The sequence below is a fragment of the Diceros bicornis genome, chromosome 16 (assembly GCF_020826845.1).
Source record: "Diceros bicornis minor isolate mBicDic1 chromosome 16, mDicBic1.mat.cur, whole genome shotgun sequence".
Taxonomy (NCBI): Eukaryota; Metazoa; Chordata; class Mammalia; order Perissodactyla; family Rhinocerotidae; genus Diceros; species Diceros bicornis.
The window spans coordinates 3945025-3972860 of NC_080755.1; the positions used below are offsets into that span (position 1 = coordinate 3945025).

General features: G+C 40.5%; 1 long non-coding RNA gene across 1 annotated transcript in view; it reads left to right on the forward strand.

Moving 5' to 3' along the window:
* The first annotated feature begins 365 nt into the window (after positions 1-365).
* LOC131415238 (uncharacterized) overlaps positions 366-27836 on the forward strand; it is a 63856-nt gene continuing 36385 nt past the window's right edge. The window contains exon 1 of the long non-coding RNA XR_009222381.1: positions 366-636. This is a non-coding gene — a long non-coding RNA (uncharacterized LOC131415238). The remainder of the gene's footprint in view (positions 637-27836) is intronic.

The following is a 27836-nucleotide window of genomic DNA, read 5'->3' on the forward strand; positions in this document are numbered from 1 at the left end:
AATAGCCAACTTTTTTTCCTGCAGCCAAGTGCTTACTTTTACCTGTCTCAGGAAGAGGCAAGCTCATCCTTATCCATCTTCTTGAAATTTCTTGAAACCCAAGAAGTCTTGGGTAGCGCACTTCAGAGGCAAAGCATTCGCAAGGAGATATTTCAATACTCCAGGTTAAGTGCTTGCTTAATGAACTACACTTTGACCTGAGCTGGGTGAAACAATGAGTAGAATGAAGGTGTGGCTTGCTCAGGTTTGAGTGCAGGTTGACTCAATTACTGGAGGAGTACCTGGTAGAAATTGGGAGTAGGGATGGAGACGGAAGCGGGGGAGTGCAGAGGGGCGGAGGGCAGTAGTGATCATTAACCCAGATATGCATCTGAAGTGTTGACAGCCAGGCGAGGCATAAGCAACTAGACAAGATGCGTTTCCTTAATAGTGCAGAAGGAGCTGAGACTCAGGTGAATGAAAAAGCATTGTGTAGGAAAAAGAAGAGGAATGAAAAGGATTGAAAGAGAAAATTGGAGAGTCTATTGACAATGAGAGCAATCAACAAACCCTGGTTCACTGGACATCCCAGTGGTCACTGTATGGTTCAAGATTCTGCAGGAGGAGACAAAAGAGAATTGCTGAGGCTTAGAGGCAGTAAGTACAGAGGCTAAGAGTCCTGGAGTGACTTATGGCGTCTGCAGACATAGGGTTGAATCCTAGCTCCAACACTTCTGTGTAACTTGTCTGATTTACATGTGGGACACTGTTTAAGCTTCATTTTCCTCATCTGTGAAGAGGGGATAAGGGTGCCTACCTGACAGAGTTGTGGTAAGGATTAGCTGAGACAATGTATCTGTCATGCTTGTGTCGGGGGAAGAGGGAGAATCTCCCTCTGCCCTTTCCCTTAAGGTTCTTCTGGCTGGCCAAATAATCAACAAGACAGGTTAGCAGGAGAAAATAATACCAAGTTTAATAACATGTATACATGGGAGAAAGCAGGGACACTGCGTTTCTCAACACAATAGCAGAAATTCTCGTCTTAAATACCATTTTCAGCCAATGACAAAGGAGGATTTTGGGGGTGGGGGAGTCAGTTACAGGAGATTACCACTAAAGCACAGTAAACAAGAGTAAGGTTTATGATACAGCCCCAAGGCCTCATCTTCCACATTGATAAGTTACTAGAAATGAGCTCACCCCCCCTTTTTCTCAATACAGAGAGGGAGATACCTTTACAAATGGAGACTTCCCTTGTAAATGATTATCTGACAACTCCTCGCAGGGCCATCCAAAGAATGTGGCCAGAGAGACAGAACTCCCGATAAGATGGGCTTGTTGGTGCCTTTTCTATTGTAACCTCTATCCTAAATTATCTTTTATAGCAGTCATGATAATAACCCCTTCCTAAAACAGATTTTGTTGGTTTTAAATTCTTTAGGCAGTTTGGGAGGGGAAACTCAAATATTTTTCCTGAGCTCTCTGAGTCCTTATTGTCTTCAGCTCGAAATAATCTGCATACCAGAGTGGTGCTTCCTGGGGCAGCTTGCCCTGAGCACCATCAGTTCCCTCCTCTGAAACTTCCCTAGAAGTTTCACATATTAAAAGCTGAGCTGGTGGCTGTGGAGAGAGAAATCGTGTTAGTACCCGGGTGATAAGAAGTCTGTAAAGAGAGAAAAGAACATAGATTAGAATGAGGATGAGCAAGCAGAAAAGAACAAATCGGAGCACATTTCCCCACACTCCATTAAACCAGTCCCCCAATCCTGGAAACAAGTCAGTCCAATAAAATGTGTGAGCTTCGTTTATCTGATGAAAAATGTCAATCTTCTCTTTTAATAGATTTAAGTTAGATATTACTTGACCTGTTTGATTCACATAAAAGCAACATTTTTCTCCAATGATTGCGCATGCTCCTCCTTGCTGGGCAGTGAGTACGTCCAGAGCACGTCGATTTTGGAGCACCACAGATGCTAGGCTGTTAATCTCTGACTGGAGTATGTTTAAGGTTTGCATGGTGGTGTTGAACTCTTGTTCCATTACCATAGAGAGATTTAATATTGCTTTCTCCAACTCATAATCTCCAAAGCCGGGGAATAGGACTCTCAAGGCTGAAAAGAACTTGGAGTTGTGATACACAAGTGGATTTTCCACGATTTCTCGACTGGCACGTTTATGTGGCACAATCTTATGAACAAACGAACCCAAGTTTGTAATTTGGCTAGCATTTAAGGTGGAGTGTTTGGTGACAGAAGGAGCCAGGTATCCAAGTCCGCATCGTCCTGACCAATTAGGTGGGAATCCTTTATACACTTTGTTGCCGCATAAAATGAAAAGACCAGTGTAGTTTAAAGACAAGGTTAGAATTGAGTCTGTAGTTCCCAGGATCTGGACTATTTCATGATCTGTGCCACTTGCACTGTTACTACCTAAATATCTCCATTTCCCATGAACTCCTGTCAGTCTGCGAGAACAGAACAGATTGCGGAATAGCTGGTACAGGAGGCCTGCAGTCTGATTCTGACAGCTATAAAGCCTGGTCTTGTCACCTGACCAGCTGAGTCCAGATTTTTGATCCACCCATATATAGTCTGTGGCATTGGGCAGCTTAACCATGCGGATAGCTGCTATACCCCAAGTTGCACACGGGTGGCTCGTAAGCCATCCAGAGCACTTGGTGATTTGGCAAATGTTTGTGCCAGAGGGAGTAGTGATAGTCACTTACAATTCCCTTGAGAGTTCTGAAGATGCCACCTGCGGAATCAAACCACAGAGTTTGACTGCAATATTGTCTCGGTATGTCACCCAGGAAAGGTCCAGCGCCATGTTTACTTTCAATGCAGAGGGAAAAACTTTCACCTATTGCTTGTACTTGGGCAAGGGACAGTCCTTGACCTTATAAGTAGTCTTTCTGGGGCCCAAGTGACTCACCAGGAGAAGAAGCAGAGTGAAGTTTCCCTTGTTGCGGATACCATACTCTGTTATTCATCCATTTTCCGTACTTAGTCCACCAGGTGTTTATATCAGCAGGAACAAAGACTAGTTCAGGTTCTTTTGCACTATCTAGCTGTTGACATAACCAACAGTCAGATTGATTAGTTAGCGTGGCTAGGGCTTGGTAAACTGGCATAAGGGGGTGTTTGGTCTGTGCCCGACCTGTTGAAAAGGAGAGGGTTAGTAAAAGCAAGACACGGATCGGAAAAGAGCCCATAGCGGAGACTTAGAGAGGGGAAGAGGGACAGATAGATACCAGCACTCTCCAGTCAGCTTTCTAATAAATGATTAAAAAAAATATATATATATATATCCACTAATAGTTTGTGTGTGTGAGTGTGTATATATATAGGGAGTTTTGAAGCAAGGGGGAGGAAATGGGTCAAAGTAGGTTTTCTTGATCCGTGATCTTGGGAAAAGCTGTCTACTTCGTGATGTCGGCTGCTTCTGGGGCCTGGGTTTTGGCCCTCGAAATCCTTAGTTTAAGGTCACCTGTGGGGATTATCTCCCAGTTGTCTTGAGAGCGATGATCTGGGTCTATTTTGGCGTGGCTCACATGGATCCAGGAAGATTTTTCCTTTATTTTGATGGCAGTGCAGGTCATCAGTAAGACTTCATAAGGTCCTTCCCAGCAAGGTGACAGTGCGTGTTTTCTTCTAAAGACCTTGATGTACACCCGGTCTCCTGGTCGAAAGGGATGGCAAGGCTTGTCAGAAGGTGGTGGCCATGCCTCTTCTACCTGTTGACGATATGCTTCAAGTATACTAGTTAATTTTTGTATATAACAAGTCATAGCATCAATTGTTCACTTAAGTTCCCATAATATTCATTTAATCCAGGAATTGAAGGTTTAGAGACGCCAGTAGGCATCGGACGTCCAAAAACTATTTCAAAAGGAGTCAGTCCATGCCTTCTATTTGGAGTATTTTGAATCTTCATAAGGGCCAAGGGCAGAGCCTCTGGCCATTTAAGTCCAGTTTCTTGACAGACTTTTCCTAGAGTTCTTTTTATATCTAGATTTTTACGTTCCACTTGCCCTGATGACTGAGGGTGATATGGGGTATGAAATTTTAATGAATACCCCAGAGTTTTTGCAAGCAAGTGGTTTATCTCTGCTGTAAAATGAGATCCTTGGTCTGATTCAATCCATAAAGGAATGCTAAAGCGAGGAATAACTTCAGTTATTAATTTCTTTACCACTGTTGTGGCATCTGCATGTCTGGTCGGATAGCATTCAGTCCATCCACTAAACATGCAGACAATAACCAAACAGTGAAAGTAACCTAAAGCTGAAGGCAAGTCTATAAAATCCATTTGGAGTGCCACAAAAGGCAGCGTGGGCCTGGGAGGACTTCCTGGATCACACTGATTTCTCCCAGAGACTTGGTAAGATTTGCAAGTTGTGCACTGGGAGGGGATTTGGTCAGAAATTTTATGGATGCCAGGGCAAAACCAATTTTCTTTCAGTTCCTTAACTATCCCCCGTTTGCACATATGTCCCACTTGGTGGGAGATAAGTGCAAGCCAAAAAGTCAAAAGAAAAGGAGCTATTGGAAGTCCATTTGGTCCAATGTATAATCCATCTGATAATTGTTTGGCACCCTTTTGTATCTAATTGTCTTTTTCAGATTGTGGGGCATTTGCCTGATAGTTAATGACATCAGTCAGGGATAAAGGCAGGTTTAAGAACTGGGTGGAAAACGGATAAGGGGGTCCATAGTGAGCTGCATGTTTAGCAGCTCTGTCAGCCCTGTCATTCCCTAAAGATATGACATCAGTCTCCTTAGTATGGGCTGAACACTGAACAATGGCAATTTTTGAAGGAAGGTGAATAGCTTGTAATAAGGCTGCAATTAAGTGTCCATTAGCAATAGGAGTTCCTGCAGAAGTTAAGAATCCACGGGATTTCCAAATTGTGCCAACAGCATGGCAGACTCTAAAAGCATATTTGTGTAAACGAAAGAAAAACAAGGTTAATGGTTAGAGCAAATTGTAAACCAGTTTTTGAGTTTAGAGGACAGCCAGTGAAGAAGAATTTTAGATGTCAGCGTCAAAGTATCTTTTGCAGTTTAAAATGTCTCTGATGGTGTCGTCAGGTCATCTCTTAAGTTTATATCAAGTTCATCAGCTTTAGTTTGTAAGGCTTCAGGAAAAAGGGCAGGTTCAGTTCTCAGTGATTTTAAATGAAAATGATGGAAAAAAATCAAAAACGTTAGTTTGGACATCTGTAGCCAGATATTTCAGGAGACTAGAAGAAATCAGGATCCAGTCCAGTCAACAGATATAAAACAAAAACCTTAAAAGACAATTAACAAAACTAGGATCTAATATCCTCAAATGTATACTATAGTTTTTACTGAAATATAATTTTTCTCTCTAAAATCACCCTCATTTTTATTAAGATAGCAAAATTAAAACTAATTTGCAAAATAAGTCTAGTTCCAATAGAGTTGGCCCAATTATTTACATAAGTACAGCAAGAATAGCAGTTGATCACATAGGCTCTTTTAAATCTGCTTTGCTGGAACTTTTTATAAGGAATCTCACATTGAACTTTAAAGGTCTCTCGAGGCCAGGAAAGCCAAGCCAAGGATTTTGTCATCAGACTTTGCCTGCAATACCTATAGATTTGGGTGAATTCCTCTATTCCGAGGTTTCCCCAAAATATTTCAAGGTTCCTTGTACCTGCCAGATAAGTGACATTTTTTTACTTATCCTGGTAAGTGCTGCTTGGAACATAAGGTACCAGGCTAATATTTCCATGTGGCTTTATTCCATAAAGTCCAATCTTCATTCCTCAAAGGCTGTATGGTTATATTGCAAATATGATGTTCCAGTCACAACCTTGGTAATAGAACCAGTGTTTCCAATTGTGTCCTGTTATAAGGAGAACAGATTCTTATTGAACTTATGCAAATAACATATTGCCATGAAAACAACAATACTCACTTACTAAGAGTTTCTAAATTCGAGGGATCAGGTAGAGAGGAAAAGGTAAATATTTCAATTTTACTTACAAAACTATCATTTACCAAATTGCTATACATCATAGCTAGCTCAGGAGAAAAGAGAAAAAGTTTTCCTTAAATCTGAAAAAACAAAACATTAAAAATTCAGCAATACTTCAAATGAAAAATCATAAAAATTATAATCATCCTTATCAGTTGGTTCAGTCCTGTGTAATCTATTCTTGATCCCAATCTTTTTGTTAGCAGCTTTATGAAGTTATCAGTCTCTCCATCAGATTTCTATAATTTTTTACCCAGTTCAGTTTTATGATCAGAAAGTTTGTCAGAAACCTGTACAGTTCCAGTGTAAATGTCAGAGTCCTTTCTATGAATTTTTCTGAAGTCGAAACATTTTGCAAAAGCATTAGAGCAAAGAAATAAGTCTGTAAACAACAAGACCTCAAAATGGCAATTGACAAGGAAATTTGGTTAATTTTGTGACATACAACACTTTAAAATAATAATAACCAGAATTATGACTGATAACCAGGACAGATCAGAATTTCAGTAATGTTATACAATTTTAAAACACCTATGTCAATAACATTTGCCCACATAATAGCACCTAAGCAGGCTTATCATCACTGTTCTGACAATGCTTTCCATGTAATTGAACATATTGAATAAGCCTAATAAGTTTAGTATCTTTCCCCTTATAGGAAGAGAGCAAATTTCTTTGAGAAGTTCCAGGGCCCTTTGAAAATTCCCAAAGAAAAAAGTAAAAAAAAAGACTTTATTTAAGATATGAATTTTGGTGGAGCTTGTCAAAAATATAAACAATCAAAGCAAACAGAGCATTAACAGTCCAAAAGCCTTAATAGAGAGACCTCAGTCTTTTGAACGTAGGAAATTATTTTAACAGTTTTTTTTTTTTTTCTGTCTTTTAGGTAGACTTACTCAAAGGTAAAGAAAAATCTTTTGTAACCTCTTTATCAAGTTTAAGCAAATTATCCTTTTAAGAGACAGAAGACCAAATTTTAATTTTGCACCAGCTTATTTCTGCTATTAAAACTCATTTACTTAATTAAATTCATTTTAATTTTAGCCAATTTGACCATGCATAAAACTCCTTTTCCAGAATTCTTCTTCCACAAACCTTCTATAACTTTCCTTTTACATTCAGAATTTGTCCCATGTCTTTCTTTTCCCTCCTAGTACTTGAGGACAAATTTATCTTTTTTAACCAAACAAAATATTTCCATTCTTTGTACCTTTATACATCTTATTTTCCTTGTACACAGACATATTTTTTTTAATTTTTAGTAGCTTCAATCACATATACTAATTAGGAATTTTACCCCTTAGAAACCTTAATTTGTAAGTAAAAACTAAGTAAACAATTGTAAACTTTCTTTTACATTAGTATCTTGTGGCTTGGAAAATTTATAAACACTTCATAACTTCTAGAAATATGTTACTTTATAGTACAATCTTTTAATAAAACACATGTTTACCAATAGACCCAAAACACCTTTTAGTTTTCCTGTAATGAAAAGCCAAAAGTAGACAAATGTACATTTAGCAATCAATGTCTAATATCTTATCTTATTTGGAAATGATGATAGAGAATTTTTTTTTATAAAATTTAGCAAAACTCTAAAGCTTTAAGTCACCAAAAAGAGTTTGGAAGCAGTAACTACCATAACACATAATTATTGTTTAAAGTTCATCCAACATTTATCTTTTTCACAACTATTTACTTGTTTCCAATAATTATTTAGATTGCCTATAAGACTTCATAAGACTTCAGATAAAATTAGCCATCATTTAAACTACTATTTTTGTTAACCAGTTCTGTAATAGAAATAACATCAGTTTTTTTTCTTACAAAATTTCATGTAAATTTCGTCACCTCTTATACCTTTAAACATAAATATCATTAAGATTTTTATCAATAGGTCTTGATCTTCTAACTTTGGACAAGAGAAGCATTCCCAGTCAGACATTTTAAAACATACTCAGGCAAAGTTGATGTAACCTCTTTGTATAAAATTAGCTCAAACATTCCAACCTTTATAATCTTATCAACACTTACACTTTTACATGTTCTCAATTCAATTGTAACCTGAGTCAAGGTCTTAAGACTAGTCAAATTTTTCCCTTCCTTTTTCTGGCCTTAATTCTTAGGTACCAATTAAGCAATTATGTGAGAGCTCTCAAAAAATTTTTTTTTCCCCAATTTAGAAGTTTTTCCAATTTAAAGGATCCGTCGTCTGGCCATTGACGAGTAGGATCTTCACTTGTATATTTATTCCAATAGTGATTCGAACCAATAAGCCTTTTTAAGGAAAGACCCGGAGGTAACTTTCCACGCTTAGAATAAATCTTCACCATGGACGCAAGAGGCGTCCCTGGTGAGGGCGCAGATGATGTAGCCCCCATGATCCACAGAATTCACTCCCAAAGATATTCAGAGAAAGTAAAGACCTTCGTTGCACAGGCGGTAAGGATAAAAGGGTGTCTCCGGTCTCCCACAATAGTGTGGGACGCCTCCAGTCACAGACCCGCTAATCTGTGACACCGGGCGGGCGATACTGGAATGGGATTTTTCCAGCACTAACAAGCAACGATGGTTAAGACGACAAAAGCCCTTATGGACTGGGCCTTTTATGACAAACTCCCCTGAGAACTTGGCACAGCCGGACAAAGAGACAGTTCGGAACCCCAGTCTACTCGACTGGCCACCGAGGTGCACCCCGGTAAATGCACCTTCCGTATGGTGGAGACCAAGGAGAATATTCTCACTGGTCACAAAGCCAAGTTTTCTCAGGACACAGAACAAGACAGAGACTACTCTGGGAGGAAAAGGAATCAAGATCAAAACCAAGAGTACTCTACCAAATTTAAACCAAGAGTCACTAAAAACCCAAGAAACTAGTTTCCCAAATATTTTCTCCTGCCAATCTAAATTTAGAAAGAGAAAAAATTCTCACCACTTCCTTCCGCCGGACTCCGCAGATAGAGATTCCGGGAGGCTGACATGGTAAGAAGTCTTACCTTTTGCCGGCTTTCGTCAGGCGTTCCCGTATCTCATCATCTGCAGTAGTGCAGGGAGAAGGCAGGTCTTCCAGCCAGAGAAGGCAACTTACCAGCCGGTGCTTCTCCTGGCTGGCTCGCCAAAACTGTCGGGGGAAGAGGGAGAATCTCCCTCTGCCCTTTCCCTTAAGGTTCTTCTGGCTGGCCAAATAATCAACAAGACAGGTTAGCAGGAGAAAATAATACCAAGTTTAATAACATGTATACATGGGAGAAAGCAGGGACACTGCGTTTCTCAACACAATAGCAGAAATTCTCGTCTTAAATACCATTTTCAGCCAATGACAAAGGAGGATTTTGGAGGTGGGGGAGTCAGTTACAGGAGATTACCACTAAAGCACAGTAAACAAGAGTAAGGTTTATGATACAGCCCCAAGGCCTCATCTTCCACATTGATAAGTTACTAGAAATGAGCTCACCCCCCCTTTTTCTCAATACAGAGAGGGAGATACCTTTACAAATGGAGACTTCCCTTGTAAATGATTATCTGACAACTCCTCGCAGGGCCATCCAAAGAATGTGGCCAGAGAGACAGAACTCCCGATAAGATGGGCTTGTTGGTGCCTTTTCTATTGTAACCTCTATCCTAAATTATCTTTTATAGCAGTCATGATAATAACCCCTTCCTAAAACAGATTTTGTTGGTTTTAAATTCTTTAGGCAGTTTGGGAGGGGAAACTCAAATATTTTTCCTGAGCTCTCTGAGTCCTTATTGTCTTCAGCTCGAAATAATCTGCATACCAGAGTGGTGCTTCCTGGGGCAGCTTGCCCTGAGCACCATCACTTGGCACAATGTTCTGCATATAGTAAGAATTCAATAAATAGTAGCTATTATTGTAAATAGTGTTTAAAGGGGGCTTAAAGGTCACCTAATACTTTTGATATTTTTTCTGGTAGAATATTTCTGTTGAGTGCTCATCCTGCTTATGTATTCCCAGTGATGAAAATCTCACTAACCCTGAGCCCATTCCATCTTCCTTACTTGAAGATGAAGTGTGTAAAACTACATTTTTTTACTGGTTGGTTCTGTTTCTATTCAGGGTGGTCATACAGATTTCTAAACCCTATTTCACAAGAAGGCCTTCCAAATTATTTAAGATAAATAACAGATCCCTTGTGTAACTAACTCCTTTTGTCCATGCTAAAATGCCTGCCCCTTCAGCCTGTTCTCACATTGCCTAGTTTCACAATCTTTTACCATCTCTCACCCTCCAAATTGCCTCAGACCTTCTTAAAATAAGAACGTGGCACTCCAGCCCAGTCCTTCCGGCAAAATACCTTTTTTCAACGTGCTGCTCTTGGTGCAGGCTGCACTTTTGTACATTTTGAATGGGAGATCAACTCTTGATAACCTTATAAATCTTCTTCATGTGTTTCTGTTTGTTCAGAACCTTGGGGGTCCTAGTGTTGCATTCAGTGTTTCCTTTCTGTAAAAGAATAGGATTAGACTCAATGACCAATGAAGTCACTTTTTTTTTTTTTCGTTTTGGTGAGGAAGATTAGCCCTGAGCTAACATCTGTTGCCAATCCTCCTCTTTTTGCTGAGGAAGACTGGCCTGAGCTAACATCCGTGCCCGTCTTCCTCTACTTTACACATGGGATGCCTGCCAAAGCATGGCTTGATAAGTGGTGCATGGGTCCGCACCTGGCATCCAAACCTGCGAACCCCGGGCCACCAAAGCGGAGAATGAGAACTTAACCACTACACCAGCGGGCCAGCCCCTGAAGTCACTTTTGAGTGATTTATTTTGAAATAATTTCAAACGTAGAAAAATAAGGAAAATAGTACAAAGAACTTCAATGCCCTTCTCTCCTAGTTTTCCCAATTATCATTTTACATTTGATCTGTCTTTAGATAGATAGATAGATGATAGATAGATAGATAGATAGATAGATAGATAGATAGATAGATAGATAGATACTCATGATCAATATTCTTCTTCTGAACCATTTAAGAGCAAGTGTGGACATGATGCCCCATCATCCTTAAATCCTCCAGTGTATGTATTTCCCCCAAACCGGTATTCTCTCCCACATAAAGACAATACAACCAATCCATAGATCCCATTCAGATTTCACCAACTTTCCCCAGAAAGTCTCTTTTTCATTTTTGGTCCAGAATCCAATCCAGGATCACACATTACATTTAGTTGACATGTCTCTTTATTCTCCTTTAATCTGCTACAGTTCTTCAGTCTTTCCCAGTCTTTCATGCCCTTGACAGCTTTAAATACCATATGCCTTTCATTCTGTAAATTTCATAGATCTCAAGCTGGATCTATCTGATGTTTCTTCATGTCCGACCAAGGCCATGCATTTTTGTCAGCAATATCAAAGATATGATGCTGTGCTCTTGACAGTGCATTCACATTAAGAGGCACATGATCTTGAACCATCCCATCATTGTGATGTTAACATTGATCACCTGGATTGATGGACGCTTAAATTCTCCATGATAAATTTACAATTTTCCCATTTGTAATCAATAGGTATTTTTTAGATATTTACTCCAAGGCTACACCCTTATCCTCTTCCTCACTGAACCTTCACTCAACCAGTCTTAGGGGCACTGATGACTCCCACCTAAATGAACCACCACTATGAAGGTTGCCAAGTGACAATCTTCCATTTGCATCATTACCTTTGCCTTTATTGATTGGCATTCTTCTGTGAAAAATCTTTCCCTTTCCTGCATTTATTTATTTATGTCAGTATAGACACATGAATTCCTATTCCATTCAATGAGTTGTTTTCTATTATTTTCATGCTCAAATTGTCCCTGATTTGGCCATTGGGTGTCTCTTCAAGCTGGCTCTTAGGTCCCTCTGACATGTCCCTCTTGTTCTTTGCGCACCTGCTTACTGTCTGGCACATCAAGATGTTCCAGGCTCATTTTGTACTTTCCCTGCCCCAGCCCTGGAGTCAGCCAGCTCTCCAAGGAGCTCTGGTTCCTTTTAATGGAGGATAACATTTAGAAATGAGATCTGGGCACCCAACACGCTCACTACTACTGGCATGTCATAACCTTTAGGCTCTATCAGTGGATAGAGCTAGGAAGTAAAGGATACAGGTTCACACACAAGCATATACACATTTATGTCTATTTCTACGTGTGTGTGTATATCTATGTATCTATTTCTCTATATATCCATTTATAGATATATATCTATGTAAACATATAGAGGTATATATCTATCTCCCTATCTCTATCTCTATTTCCATCTCTCTATATATATCTATATCTATATTATGCTAATACCTCCAATTCTAACCCAATACATCAGGGTTCTTTCCAGCCTTCCCCCTTTCTATATTTATAAATCTCTTCTCTGACAGAGAGGAACCTGCCTCCATTACCTTCAGTATATTGACTTATTTGCTCTGGCTCATCTTATGTAACAATCTTCTGACCACATCGCCGTCTCCTCACCTTGGCCCCAGCTGCTGCCCACCGCACTTGCAGCCTCCTGGGCCCCTGGCTCCACCACAGTCTCTTCTGTCTCAGTCTCTGGGGGCCCTGGTGCTGCTGTCAGCTCCTGACAGAACATCGTCAGTAAAGTGACTCTTCTGTACTTGGCAGTCGTTCAGGTCCCAATCCTGAAGTCATCCTTGATAACACCCTTCCTTTCACATCCCATACCTAATGGGTAGCAAATTCTATTTGTTCTACCTCCAAATAGGTCCAGAATCCAACCCTTTCTCACCACCTCCACCATTACTACCCTGGCTCAGGTCAACATCATCCTTTGTCCTGACTATTGTAATAGACTAACTGGTCCCCTGGGTTGGCCCTTGCTCTCCTAAAGACTATTGTCAGCCCTGCAGCCTAAATGATACTTTCAAAAATACAAGTCGTATCATTTTACTTCCCTGCTCAACAGTTTCCACCTTGTCAAAATAAAAAACCCAAATCCTAATAGATTTGCCTCTTTGGCCCCAGTGCCTTCTTTTCCTCTTCTCCTGCTGCTCTCCACTGTGAGTCCCCACTCCAGGCACACTGGCTTCCATGCTTCTCCTGAAAGATGCCAAGCGCCCTCCTCCCTCTACCTGAGACACTCTTCCCCAGGTATTCTCATAACTCCCACCACCTCCAGGTCTTTGCTTAAAGTGTCCTCCTCAGTGAAGCCTTCTAGGAGGACCATATTTAAAACTGCACTCCCTCCTTCCAACCCACTCTCTCTCTCTAACTCCTTGATTTTTCTCTATGGTATATATTACAATCCAACAGAATATATATTTTCCTTATTTATATACAGTCTGCCCCCTCCCCTGCCTTGACTATAAACTCCATGACAAGGGGGATTTTAGTCTCTTTAAAATCCCCAGTGCTTTTCCTGCTACATCCCCAGTGTTTATATCAGAGCCTGGTATACAATAGACCCTCAATAAATATTTGTTAAATGATTGGATGAAATTACAAAAACACATAAATACATTTACGGCAAACTATAGATACAGCCACATGCTAAGTGGTTGCCAATTTGACTTGAGAGATTGAAGCCAAATGGTGTTAGCTTGAAAGGATTCATATACACATTAAAGGCAGAGTGTAGTAAAAGGTGATCAAAAAAGAAAAGATAGAAAAAGACTTTGTGTTTGATGAATATGATGTAAAATAGGTGATCTGGAAACAAAGTGTTGTTAAATATCAGTTGATCATTTATTAGACTGAACGACTACATTACATACCACCAGGCATTAAAAATAAAAGTTCTACAAATATTTCCAAACATATTCTTTAAAATCTTGTAGTACGTTAAAAGGAATTTAGACATTTTCCTCTTGCGAAACAGAAGTCTCCTGTAGCAAAAAGAATTCGTTAAAGGGGTTCTCAATACTTCAGATTTAGCACCTCCTTTTTTTTAAGGTAGCAACTCAGCTCACAAAGGAAATAAATTCTCATCTTGTATTATTGAAGCGCTGTGTCCAACATGGTCCTTTATAAGCCAAAAGTCCTAAGAAAACATGTATACAAAATGAAATGTATTAAACTCACACACATTGGACAAATTTTCAGCATTGAATGTCATCAAATTTTTAACGTACCTTATTCTGCATACTTTGAAGACTTTGAGTACACATTTGAGAACTGTTTAGAGAGCAAGTTTCACTGAGGCCAGTCCTACAGTTATTTAATGACTGTGCATGGAGATTACACAGAAGGTAAAGTGATTTATATTTGGAATTGCAAAAGTAGTTATTTTTATTTCCTATAAATCCTCCAAAGTATCCAGGTAGATATTTCAATAAAACTCGGTGAATTGAATGAAAAGATATAGCTCTGATAGAAATTTTAGATATTCTACCTTTTAAAGGTTTTCAGCACATCCTTAATGGAACGATGAGATAGGTGGAAAGAGAGTCATTTCTCTTGAACTTATCTCATTAGTGCGTAGCCTTGAAAATGAATTTTGGACTCTGAAAAAATAGCTATCTAGTTTATACATTAAGCTTCTTTCGAAAGGAAGACCTTTCCGTGTTTTCTCGAAGGTGCCATCATTGCTAACACGATGGCTGGCAAAACTCATTGCTGGCACCTTATGCTGACTGTTTCACAACCTGGAGACCTGCCTTTGCAGCATAAATCTTTGCTTTCTGATGCTGCTATTCTGCTGCTGAAAACTTCAAAACGTTAAGCGAAAAGGCGAATAAAGTTATGATTTCTTGAAATGACTTTCAGGTTCTTCTCCAGTGTTGTTTCTTTACTAGCTGTGTGATCTCAGGATTAACCTCTCTGAATCTTAATTTCCTTATATAAATTGGGAATGGCATTGAGTACCTCATCGAATAGGTACGATTAAATGAAATAATTTGATGAAGGGCTGCACATACGATAGGAGCCGTTAAGAGTGACAGCGCCGTCATCACTGGCGCCCTCCTCCTCCTCCAGCTAGTTACATTGAATTATGGCAGAAATATGAAAATGCTGTTGATGTGAAGCCAGTCTTGTTTTTTTTCACAGACACTCCTACACTCATAACCAGCTTTCCCCCAAGTGCAGTCCACTCTAATGCTTACAGCTGCTCACTCTTAAGTGACTCCTCTGCACTGTAGAGCTTGTCAGGCTTGGCATGGCATGAAGTAGCCCAGAATGATTTTTCTTTTTTTAAAAAAGATGTCTCTAAATTGTTATAAAAATTTAACGAAGTTGCTGAGAGCAGAAAGTTCCAGAGTACGCTCTGCCCTTTGCAGCAAAATATCAAACAGCAGCTACGGATCAATAAACCTTCTACGTAACTACAGATTATAAAGTCATGGTGAAGATTTAGGACTTGCTGGCTCCTTTCCTCTCCTCGACACACGCCAGCCTGTGAAAAGAACACTCTACAGGCAGAAACTGTTTAGGTTGTTCTCTGATCTGGAGCAAAGCATGCAAACTCAGCAATAAGTTGAAGTTAGTTATCTGAAAAGTGAATTCTTTGCCAAATTTTACAAAGCAAGAAGTTTTCCAAATGCCGTGTAAGACTGGTTTAAAGTTGGCAGCTTTGACATCTGTATCACCTTAAGCCAGTGTTGATGAGTAGACAATATTAATCTGATTTTCACTTTTTCTATTTTAAATCAGAGCCACATTCTTTGCCATGAAGATCCACGTATTGTAGCTGGTTAGTGATACTTATTTTCATTAACTGAGATTTAGTAAATTTTTATTTTTACTGTAAGAGATCACTAAATCTCTCTCAGTCAGCTGAAAACTGGGGTCAGAAGCTCAGTTTCTGAAGGAGGCAGCCATATTCTCCAGTTAACTTGGGGCTCTATTGCCATAAACCACTTCCATTCTTGTTGAGGTGATGGGTAGGGATCATATCTTCTACTGTACTCGAGGTTTAAGTGCAGGGCCACCCAGAGGGCTGCCTTTCCTGAAAATTAGGAAAAAATTTCCCTTCCAGTAGAGCACATCCTACAGGCCACAGCTGGCCTGTCCCAGAGCACACAGTTGGCTGGGTGCCAGCACTTCTGGCCCCCGGCCCTGCTCAGACTTAACAGATGAGTATCTCTATGTTCAGGTCCCATTGAAATCTAAGAGAAGCGGATTCTACCTTGTCAGGTCTCCACTTTGATTGTCTTCAGGAACTCCATCCCAGTTGGTGGCCTCTGAGGTTTATTTGTGGTCGCAGTGGCTTGAGCTCCCTTTACCTGAAGTTATGTTTCATGAAGAGAGGGAAGAGGAAAACTCATCAAAATACCTTGGGCCAGAACAGGGCCTTGTGGTTGGATAGGCAATGCATAGATCAAAAATGGATATTCTGTGGGTTGAATTATTATCCTTTCACTGCATCTTTACAAACCCTCATAAAATCCATTGAGGCTAGTTCAGGTCAAGGCAAATCGCTGGCCAATGTCGAGGGTGACAGATTTCTAGACTCTCAACCATGTGGCTCCCAGGCCTTGTCAGTCTGTCTCTGATCTAGTCGGTTGTCTAGGTAGTGGGGTCGTCCCCTGGGGGCAAGGGCTGATGCAGAACTTTACCAGCCCCGAGATGTCATGAGAAGGGGTTTGACAGAGGTGTCACTCTGGGGTCTCGGAAGGTGAAAGGTTTCTTTAGACTGTAAGGAGCTAGGTTATGGGTAGTTTCCTAAGTCTACATGTGAGTGACGCTTTGAAGGGGAGGGTTTGCTCCCAAGAATTGCTCCCTCACCAGATCTTTTTTTTTTTTTCTTTGAGGAAGATCAGCCCTGAGCTAACATCTGTGCTAATCCTCCTCTTTTTGCTGAGGAAGACCAGCTCTGAGCTAACATCTATTGCCAATCCTCCTCCTTTTTTTCCCCTAAAGCCCCAGTAGATAGTTGTATGTCAACTATGCACATCCTTCTAGTTGCTGTATGTGGGACGCGGCCTCAGCATGGCCGGAGAAGCGGTGTGTTGGTGCGCGCCCGGGATCTGAACCCCGGGCCGCCAGTAGCGGAGCGCGTGCACTTAACCGCTAAGCCACGGGCCGGGACCCTCCCCCACTCCCTCACCAGGTCTTAAGCGTACTTGTTAGCGTCCTCCTATTCCACATATTGTTGATCTGTAAAAAGAACAATGCTTATTTTTAAAATATAATCCAGAATTTAAAATCTATAAGAAAAGGACATTTCCTCCAGTGTTTCAAATTTTAAACTTGTGTTTATGTGCACATAGCAAGGATTCCTATGGGCCCTTGGATCACCTGGGGACCTGTCAGGTTTGGCCAGATCTACCTCCGGATTACATCTTGAATGTGTCCATCTCTCCCATCGCTGTAGTTTCCAACTGCCGTCTTCCCTTGCCTGGGCTCTCAGTAGCCTCCTAACTGCTGTCCTGCTTTTTTCTCCACCCTTGCTGCCCTCTGGGACATTCTCCTCATACCAGCCACGAGGATCCTTCCTTTGCTTAATACTTTTCACCTCAGATAAAATTTCAAAATGCCTGATGTAACCCAGTCTGGGATTGCCTCTGCCTGCCTAGCAACTGCGTCTCCTACACCTCGCTCTGGCTGGCGGTGGCCTCACTTTGGGTTCCAGTACTGCAGGGAGCCCTTTCCCCAGGCCAGGCCTCTCGTGCTGTTCCCTGCCCAGACCCCTCTTCTCCCTGCTCTTCGTCTTGCTAAGACTTATTCATCCCACGAGGCCCAATTTAAGATGGCACTTTCTCTGAGAGGACTTGCCTCCCTTGCACCTCTCAATTTAAGTTAGATTCCTGTTTCCTGCCCCTCTGGCACATATCATTCCGTTTTGGTTGATTGATGTGCTTTCCTGATGAGACTGTGTTTCCTGAGGACAAGGGATGGGAGGGTTTTGTTCTCTTGATCTACAACATCTGCACCTAGAAAGAAGCTGTCCTGTGTGGCTTGTCACCCAGTGCAGGAGCCACCTGCTGGGGTGGATTCTAGCTCTGTTTTTCTGAACAGGGTCCGTGACCCAATACCTTTGTCAACTTCCTTATGAGTAAACGGGCCATTGAGACACCTACCCCATTGGAGTTCCTTCTCTGTCAACCAGGGATACTAGTAGGTCCTTTCCACAGTGGGAAAATGGGAGGCTTCACTTAGTTAATATGCTTAAAGTACTTAGAAGAATTCTAGGCAAATGGTAAACAGTGTTAGTTATTATTTTAGCAGGCACTTAATATATATTTTTGATAGAAAAAATGAATTCATTCATATTACCCTGGTCACAGATTTCCTTCTCATTTTGGATAAGTCTTCCTTGATTTAATTTATATAATACAATATAGAGAAAACAAAATTCTTGTGATTAACATAATTAATAATGAGAACTTTCCCTTCATCAAGAAAAGTATCACAAACAACACTAAAATTGTCAGACCTACAATATATATCAATTCATAAGTTGTAATGGATATGTTTTGACACTTTCTTTGCCTTTCCTTCACAGTCCAGGCCTAAAATGATGGCTACCACAGGATCCCAAGTTTAGTGCTCCTTTTTTTCCTCCAGCTTTATTGAGATATAATTGACATATAACATTGTGTAAATTTAAAGTGATGGTTTGATACACGTGTTTATTGTGAAATGTTTACCACAATAAGATTAGTGAATGCCTCCTTCACCTCATAGAATTATCATTTAGCTGTTGTGGTGGTGAGGACATTAAAGCTCTACTCTCATAGCAGCTTTCAAGTGCACAATGCAGTGTTGTTAACCACAGTCACCATGCTGTACCTTAGAGCCCCAGAACCTATTCATCTTATAACTGAAAGTTTGTATGCTTTGATCAACATCTCCCCTTTTCCTTTAACCCCTGGCAACCACCATTCTACTCTCCTTTTCTATGACTTCAATCTTTTTAAATTCACATCTAAGTGAAATCATATAATAATTGTCTTTCTCTGTCTGATTTATTTCACTTAGCATAATGTCCTCAAGGTTCATCCATTTTGTTGCTAATGGCAGGATTTTCTTCATTTTTATGGCTGAATAATATTCCATTGGGTATATATACCACATCTTCTTTATTCATTCATCCATCCATGAACATTTACCTTGTCTCCATGTCTTGGCTTTTGTGAATAAGGCTGCAATGAATATGGGAGTGCAGATATCTCTTTGAGATTATGATTTCATTTCCTTTGGAGATATACCTAGAAGTGGGATTGCTAGATCATATGCTAGTTGTAGTTTTAATTTTTTGAGGAGCCTTCATATTGTTTTCCACAGTGACTATACCAATTTACATTCCCACCAACAGTGCACAAGGATTCCCTTTTCTCCACATCCTCGCCAACATTTGTTATCTCTTGTCTTTTTGATAATAGCCATTCTAACAGGTGTGAGGTGATATCTCATTGCGGTTTTAATTTGCATTTCCCTGATGATTAGTGATGTTGAGCACCTTTTCATGCACTTGTTGGCCATTTGTATATTATCTTTGGAGAAATGTCTATTCAAATCCTCTCAGCATTTTGTAATTGGATTTTTTTTTTTTTTTTTTTTGCTACTGAGTTGTATGAGTTTCTTATATATTCCGGATATTAATCCCTTATCAGGTATATGGTTTGCAAATATTTTCTTCCATTCCATGGGCTGCTTTTTCATTTTGTTGATTGTTTCTTTGCTATGCAGAAGCTTTTGTTTGATGTAGTCCCACTTGTTGATTTTTGCTTTTGTTGCCTGTGCTTTTGGTGTTATATCCAAAAACTCATTGCCAAGACTGATGTCAAGGAACTTTTCCCCTTTGTTTTCTTCTAGGATTTTTTTTTTTTTTTTTTTTGTGAGGAGATCAGCCCTGTGCTAACATCTGCCAATCCTCCTCTTTTTTTTGCTGAGGAAGACGGCCCTGGGCTAACATCTGTGCCCATCTTCCTCCACTTTATATGGGACGCCGCCACAGCATGGCCCGCCAAGCAGTGCGTCGGTGCGCGCCCGGGATCCGAACCAGCGAACCCCAGGCCGCTGCAGCGGAGCGCGCGCACTTAACCGCTTGCGCCACCGGGCCGGCCCCTTCTTCTAGGATTTTGATGGTTTCAGGTCTTATGTTCAAGTCTTTAATCTAATTTGAGTTAATTTTTGTGAAGGCTGTAAAATAGGGGTCTAATTTCATTCTTTTGAGTGTGATTATCCAGTTTTCTCGACTCCATTTGTTGATGAGACTGTCCTTTCGCCACTGAGTATTCTTGGATTTCTTGTCAAATATTAGTTGACCATTTGTGTCTGGGTTTATTTCTGGGCTATTGATTCTGTTCCGTTGGTCTATGTGTCTGTTTTTATGCCAGTACCATGTTGTTTTGCTTACTATAGCTTTGCAATAAAGTTTGAGACCGGAAGCCAAATGTGGCACTTCTTTTGATGGAAAAAAGGAATAAGGATCTGGAAAATCTCTGTTAATTAATAGAGAAGAGATATTTTGTTCTTTTTCTTTCAGGTAATTTTTATTATCGTTACAACGTATTTTTTAGGAACACTGCCATAGAGAAAAATCAGTGAAAGAGTGGCCAGTACCTTGACTGATGTCAGGAAAACTTGCCTCAAATGACATTAGCTATCTATGTCTTTGGTACTTTTTTTTTTTTAAATGAATAAATCCATTACATAAATTGAGAGAATAGTGACAAATAACATTTGTTTCTACTCAAACCTTACCTCTCTATGGTTGTAAAGCATCTTTTTCAGCTCAGTGCATCTTGATGGTTATTTTCCATAACTAGCCCATTATTTATCATTTTGTGGTTCACAATGTTTAGAAAAACCATTGTGACCCTTATGCTAATGTAATGTGTTATGTTGGGATAGTTTTTCTAATAATATACTGATAGCCATGATTTGGATGTACAAGTATTTACCTTAGAACTGGGCAAAATAATAGGATATTTTTTAAATACCAGTATACTATATCCTGGATAGATTTTTTTTTTATCTATAAAAAGCATGCATATATGTGTGTAGACTTTGCACTGAACATTGAAGAAAAATATCCTCTAGTTTAAAATGCTAATAGTTTCCAAATTCTCTCAGGTCATGAGTTAGTTGCCTGCTTTACTGAGTTTTGAAAAGGCTTTTGTACATAAAATTATGCCTTAATTTAGTGAATCTAGCCCATACCTATTTTGGTTAGCAGATTGGAACATAATCAATGTCCTGAGCTGTTGGCTGCTTTATCCTTGGCAAACTAAGTTGAGATGCGTAGAACCATTTTATATTCAAGTCCATTTTATTTGCTGTTTGGTAAGTTCCATTTTTTTATTTAAAATAAGCCTGTATATCTTTCCACATCTTCCCACCCCCATCCTCAGATTATCACACTATCAAATTTGCTGTTTTGAATTTCTGACAAGCTTATGCTTTTATATATATTTTAAATATATAAATAGAATCTTACTGCATATACTGCTTGATAACCTGATTATTTTCACTTAATAAGAATTGTGAAAATCTTGCCACTTAATAGTACAATTCTTACTTATTTTTTAAAACCATAGTGCTGGTTGTTGGTCGTATTTCTTGAGGGCTCATGTGCTACAACACTGACTCTGCAAGTCGATATCTTGATACAAGTCCCAACAGTCCAAATAGCTGCACAAATGTTGTGGTCAAACAGGGTCACTAAGTATTTGTCTTACAAAATGTTAGGTTTTGCAAATAGCTCCCCAGTAAGGCAACAATAGTCCAGGGTGCAAAAGTCTGTTGTTCATAATTTGACTATTTTTACCACACCTACACATATAGTGATTAAAATAATCTTTGTGTTCGAAGTACAGATCTATATCCATTTTATTGCCTGAGTATGGATCCCCACTTGCTGAGATCAGGCCATATCAAATGTAGTTTGGCACATTCTACCTGCTCAACTCTGGAAATTGTGTTGATTTAGGCAGCTCAGAACAAGGTTGGAGTGGCTTTCCTTTACTATAGCTGGAGGCCCCCCTCCCTTTTTTATTGTGGTATAATATACATAACACAAAAGTTACCACCTTAACCATTTTTAAATGTACAGTTCAGTGTCATTAAGTACATTCACATTGCTATGCAACCACCGCTCGAGCCGTTTTGGGTTAAGCAGCAAGATAGACTACAGTAAGGGTTCAGATAGACTACAGTAAGGGTTCCTCTGGGGGCCCCTCTCTGTCCAGCAGTGACTGATGAGAGCACACAGCTAACCAGAAATACCTGGAATTTCTGGATACTTGAAATCTTTTTCTACATAAAATGCTTCCTGATATTGTCTTGAATGACTGTTTAGAATGATTTTGAGCTTTTCAGCTATTACTTAGAAGTATAGAGATTTGTAGAAGTCTGCTAGTATTAAATCCATCGATCCATACCAGGAGATAGCTTCCTCAGAATCTGGCCCTTGAAAGTGGACACTTCTGGGCTGGCCCCGTGGCTTAGCGGTTAAGTGCGCGCACTCCACTACTGGCGGCCCGGGTTCGGATCCTGGGCGCGCACCAACGCACTGCTTCTCCAGCCATGCTGAGGCCGCGTCCCACATACAGCAACTAGAAGGATGTGCAACTATGACATACAACTATCTACTGGCGCTTTGGGGGAAAAGAAAAGGAGGAGGATTGGCAATAGATGTTAGCCCAGAGCCGGTCTTCCTCAGCAAAAAGAGGAGGATTAGCATGGATGTTAGCTCAGGGCTGATCTTCCTCACAAAAAAAAAAAAAAAAAGTAGACACTTCCTTCCCCTCAGCTCCTCAAGTTCTGAAGGAGACAACAGTGGACATCGGTGCTGCTTCTCTCTACTTCATCAGATAATTGCAGCCTTGGGTGCAAACAAAACCGCCAAATGTGGCGTTGCTGTTTGGTTACACAAAGCAGAACTCATCAGCCTGCTGTTGCAAGATGTGCAATAGGCAGCTTTGAGACTGAACCCAGTCACTTGTTCTAGGAGTGCCATCCTTGAGGAGACTGAGCAGGTAGGCTCTCTGTAAAGCCAGCACTCCTCCACATCTGTCATCTGGAGGCAAAGAAGAGCTCGTGCCAGGCAGACATGTCATTTGCTTCTGCTTTCCTTTCTGTACTCTTCAAAGAGCTCAGACACACCCTGCAGATGAGGCCGGTGTGCCTCAGGTTGCTGCTCAGCTGCTTGTGCGTGGCCACACGGATCCAGGTGGAAAACCCAGCATGTGTGGACACCAATTTTCATTTGAATTTTTCACTTGAATTCCCCATCTAGATCGACTCGTTGCTGAATGTTAACTCTGAATGAGTGTTCAAATCAGAGATAGACCACTGCTCTTTTATTTCTACCCCTTCCATTTGCTACTGTATGTGCAGAGAACTTTCCAGGTGTGTGTCCCAACCTGATGTGCTCCGAGTGGTCTTTGGGAAACTGGAACTCACATTACTTTTCCTCTTGTGACCTTCATCACCATCACCACCCTGGTGACACGGTGCCTTCCTTCAGGATGTTTCATGAGATTCTTATTTCAAATGAGCAAGTATTTCTTGGAACAGCAGCTCTCAGACTTTGTGGTTTCACAATCTTTTTCCATTCTTAAAAGCTATCAGGGACCTCAAAGAGCTTTTGCTTATGTGCATTATATTAATATTTATCATATTAGAAAGTAAAAGTGAGAAATTTAAAAAATATCAGAATACAAGCTGTCAGAACAATGATATCATCACATGCCACGTAGCCTCTGGAAAACTCTACTATACACTCATTAGACAATAAGAGTAAAAAAGGCAATAATGTCTTAATTTTCTTGTGAAAGTTATTTTAACTTTGCTCAGAAGACCCCCTGAAAGGGTCTCAGGTACTGCACAGGGTTCCCAGGATGACACTTTGAGAACCACTCTCCTGGAATAAATCCTCTTTTTTTTTTTTTAGCTCTTTGTACTCTTTAAAACATTGCTATTTCTCAGAATCCAAAGCACGTATTTTAGGAGAAGATATTTGGCAACATTCTTAGCTTGGAATGTAGATGGGAAAGGTGCTTGGAAAAGGAAGATTTTTAAAAACCTGAAGATGTGTTTCTTATAGTTAGATTAAGTCTATTTTTTCCCACCTCCTACATCTCACAAAGTTAGTCCTCTGTCAAGATTAGAATCTTCAGTTACAGTTAAAGAATTCTAGTATAGAAATGGCAGATAAAAATGCATATAAAGCTAAACTTCATGTTTCCACCGCTGTGTTGAAGTTCTGTTAATGGACTTCGTGGATATTTGAGCCCTGTGTTTGAAATACAGTCGACATAAGGACAGAAAGTTCTCCCTGGGACGTTCATTCTGCAGGGGTGGTGCATGTGTGGGGCAGGAAGGGGGGTATTGGTGGCATTTCAGGAAAATGCCATCAGAGCTGTTACTGCCAGAGATTTCGGGGAGAAGCCACAGGGAACCAGAATATACTGAACTGTTACAGCAACAACAACAAAACCCAAAGGAAAGAGAGTAGATTCAGGAATTAGAGGAACTGGGCCAGCATGGGGGGACAAGTGTGCACAGATCTATATTTATACACAGCGAGTGTGTAATAATCAGTAGCCGCTCAATGCTGCTGGCAAGAAGCAGCGTGGTGAGGTGGCAAAGCCTGAGTTTAGAAGTCAGGCTGTCTTGACTTCTACTTACAAACTGTGTGAATCTGGGCAAGCGCCTTAACCCCTCTGAACATATTTTCTCATCTGGGTGATAATATTCTGATCCCTGCTTTGTCAGGTGATTGCAAGGAGGTGAGATAATAGTTTCTGTACATGTAGCTGATTAATAAGTGATAACAAGGAAGCTTGTTAGGAAATGAAAGTCTCATCATGATAATGCCAATAACGATGGTTGTCACCTCTGTGCCCCACAGACCACCGGGAGTCTAAGGGATAGGGGAACACGCCAGCAACTTCGCTGCCACCTTGGTTCCCGCTTGGCCTCGACCACCTGAGATCATCCCCATTATTCTGCAGGTGCACTCGAGCTCCATGCTTTTTTGCATGACATCACACTAGAGGGTCAATGGGAGGGGCTCACATTGTTGGAGTCATTCCAAGACCAGCTCTGCAGGGGCTAGGAGTGACTCCCTCCTGACCAGAGTCTGCTTTCCAAAATCATATGCAAAATCACAGTATTGGTTGGAAAAATTCTTTCACCAAAGGTCAATAAAAGCACCTATTACCTTCCACTGAAAGTGGAGCAGAGCAGCCCCCTGGTGTTTTACACTGAGGAATATGGAAAACAGGTCTTGCTGAGGGATTTTGTCTTCCCTGCCAGTATTATTGCACATCTAAGTTAGGGTGTTAATGCTTCAGATGAGAGTCTAGCAATGGCTAGACACTTTCTCATTATTTATTGAGAATGGTGTACTTTTTATTTCCTACCCATCTTTCCTCCTTCTCTTTGAACCCTTTGCAGCTATCTAATTTGTTAGCATGGGCAAATTTCACTTTTGTGCTACTTTCTCCATCTCTCAAATAATTGACAAAGGTGTAAAACATGAGGAGGAGAACAGAAAAAAATGAGACATGTTTCAGGAGTTTTTAATGACATAAGACTACATTTAGAGATGTGAAAATGACACTTAAGATAAAGGAAAAAAGCACGCCTCAGTAATTGGATTCTCTACTCTTTCCAACCAAGGTTACTATTCTGAGCAATGATTGACTGAAACTTTTATTAGAGAGGAGGAATGATTTTAAAACATTATATTGTCCATTAGATGTTGGTCAGGGTGCATGGTGTCACCTTTCATTTTTCTAGGTGCTTCAGAGAATGTCATCTGACCTCCAGGTAATCCAGGGACATCTATACAGCGTTCAAAGAGAAGCAGAGAAGAAATAACCAGTGTTGGCGGGAATGTGGAGTAAAGCGAACCCTTGTGCACCGCTGACGGAAAGGCAAATTGGTGCAGCCACTATGGAAAACAGTATGGAGGTTCCTCAAAACATTAAAAATAGAACTACTATATGATCCAGCAATCCCATTTCTAGGTGTATGTCTGAAGAAAGTAAAATCACTGTCTCAGAGAGGCATCTGCACCCTTTGTTCACTGCAGCACTATTCGCAATAGCCAGGACGTGGAGACACGGTTTTATCCAATGACCAGGGGCTAGGAGCCAACAACGACCGGCAGCCTTGAAAACTTACCATGTCAGCTGAATGCAGTGGACATCAATTAACTTGTATCACTAATGAATTGGGCACCTACTACGTGATATTCCATTTTAGTCACTGGAAACCGAGTTTGTTCCCCTCAAGAACATACAATTTATTTTTTAAGATAATGTAGGGACATATGACAAACTAAACAAGGAAACCTGGCAGCATAAGACAAAGTGGCCATGAGTGGTCAGATCCTGGGTTCTGCACAGTGGGTGGTGGGGGGCCTTGCACCTCTGGGGTCCTCAGGATGTTCTTTTGAGGTGAAGGGAGAAAATAACCAGAACCACCAATGTTTTAATTCCTATTTTTGCAATGCTTTAAAATGTGCATTTACAATGTGCATAAGGTAGTACGTTTATATAGTTTATAAATGTGCATGCACAAATGTTTTACCAAGGGCGGTGTTGTTTGACAAGGTTAAAAGACCACTGCAGCAGGCAGTGAGAGCTGAGGGAGAGCGGGGAAGAAAGAGGTCAGTGTGGGCTCAAGTCAAGAGGTGATGACAGGCAGAATTGGAATGGGCAGAAGAGAGAGGGGAGAATATCCCAGTACAGAGGACCACATGCGCTAAATAATAGGGCTGGGGTTATTGTGAGGACTAAGTGGGATAATGCAGTTAACACCCTTTGCAAAGGACTTATCAACAGTTAGGGCTAAGTTTTTTAAAAAAATTTATTTTAGTTAAAACAGCAACAAAATGTAAATATTCATTAGATTAAATGCTATTTGAAAACAAACTTTGAAGAAAAATACATAGTTAACTTTCTATTGATCTAGTTTTCTGTTTCTTTGATTTATTTGTACTTACCATTTCATGCCTTTAAAAGCAAACATTTAATTTTCACTCATACGTGCTTGTTTGACAATCCTGCCCCTCCCCCGCTCCTCCACGGACTCGTATTCCCTGAGTGGTAATGGCATTCATACTTCTCAGATTCTCGGGCTTCAGTGAGGCTTGTTAAACACAGATTGCTGGGTTCCCCTCAGGGCTGCTGATAAGATCCCAGGTGATGCCAGTGTTACTGGTCTGGGTCATTCTCTGAGAACCGCTGCTCCAGGTAACAGAGGTCCAGGAAAATAGGTTTGGATACTTGGCTCTGCAGATAACTCCCTCATTCCGTCAGCTGAAGAAAAATTGGTAGTGGTGGTGTGGCGTGGGGGGTGAAAAGATGGGACATGGTTTTTATCTCCTTGGTCGTAGCTTTGCTGCTGTTTCTTACATGTGGAAAAGCAGAAGACGACAGAAATGCACATAGACTTTGTTTTCTTCTCCATCAGAGAGATACACCAAAGCTTTGTTCTCCCATCAGACAGTCATCCCAGAGTGTTTCTCTGGCCATGTGGGAAGAGAGTTAAGAAGCACCCAGCCTCTTTCCCTACATCCTTTAGTGTGGGTAACGGGTAGTTTCTATGTTACGAAGTGTAATCACAGTGTTTCCCTTAGCACTGGCTCTAACTCATACGCTTGGGTCAAACACAAAATGTGGAGATGTGGAGATTTTGTTTACAAGTCCAAGCTTATGCTAAGAGATACAATCTTTAAAGATTTTTAAAAGTTAAAAAATTGTGATAAAATATGCGTAATATAAAATTTACCATCTTAACCATTTTTAAGCGTACAGTTCAACAGTGTTAAGTATATTCATCTTGTCATGCAACCAATCTCCAGAACTTGGCATTTTCTCCGACTGAAACTCTGCACCCATTAAACAACTTTCCATTCCTCCCCCTGACCCCCAGTCCCTGGCAACCACTATTCTCCTTTCTGTCTCTATGACTTGCACTATTCTAGATATCTCATCTAAGCA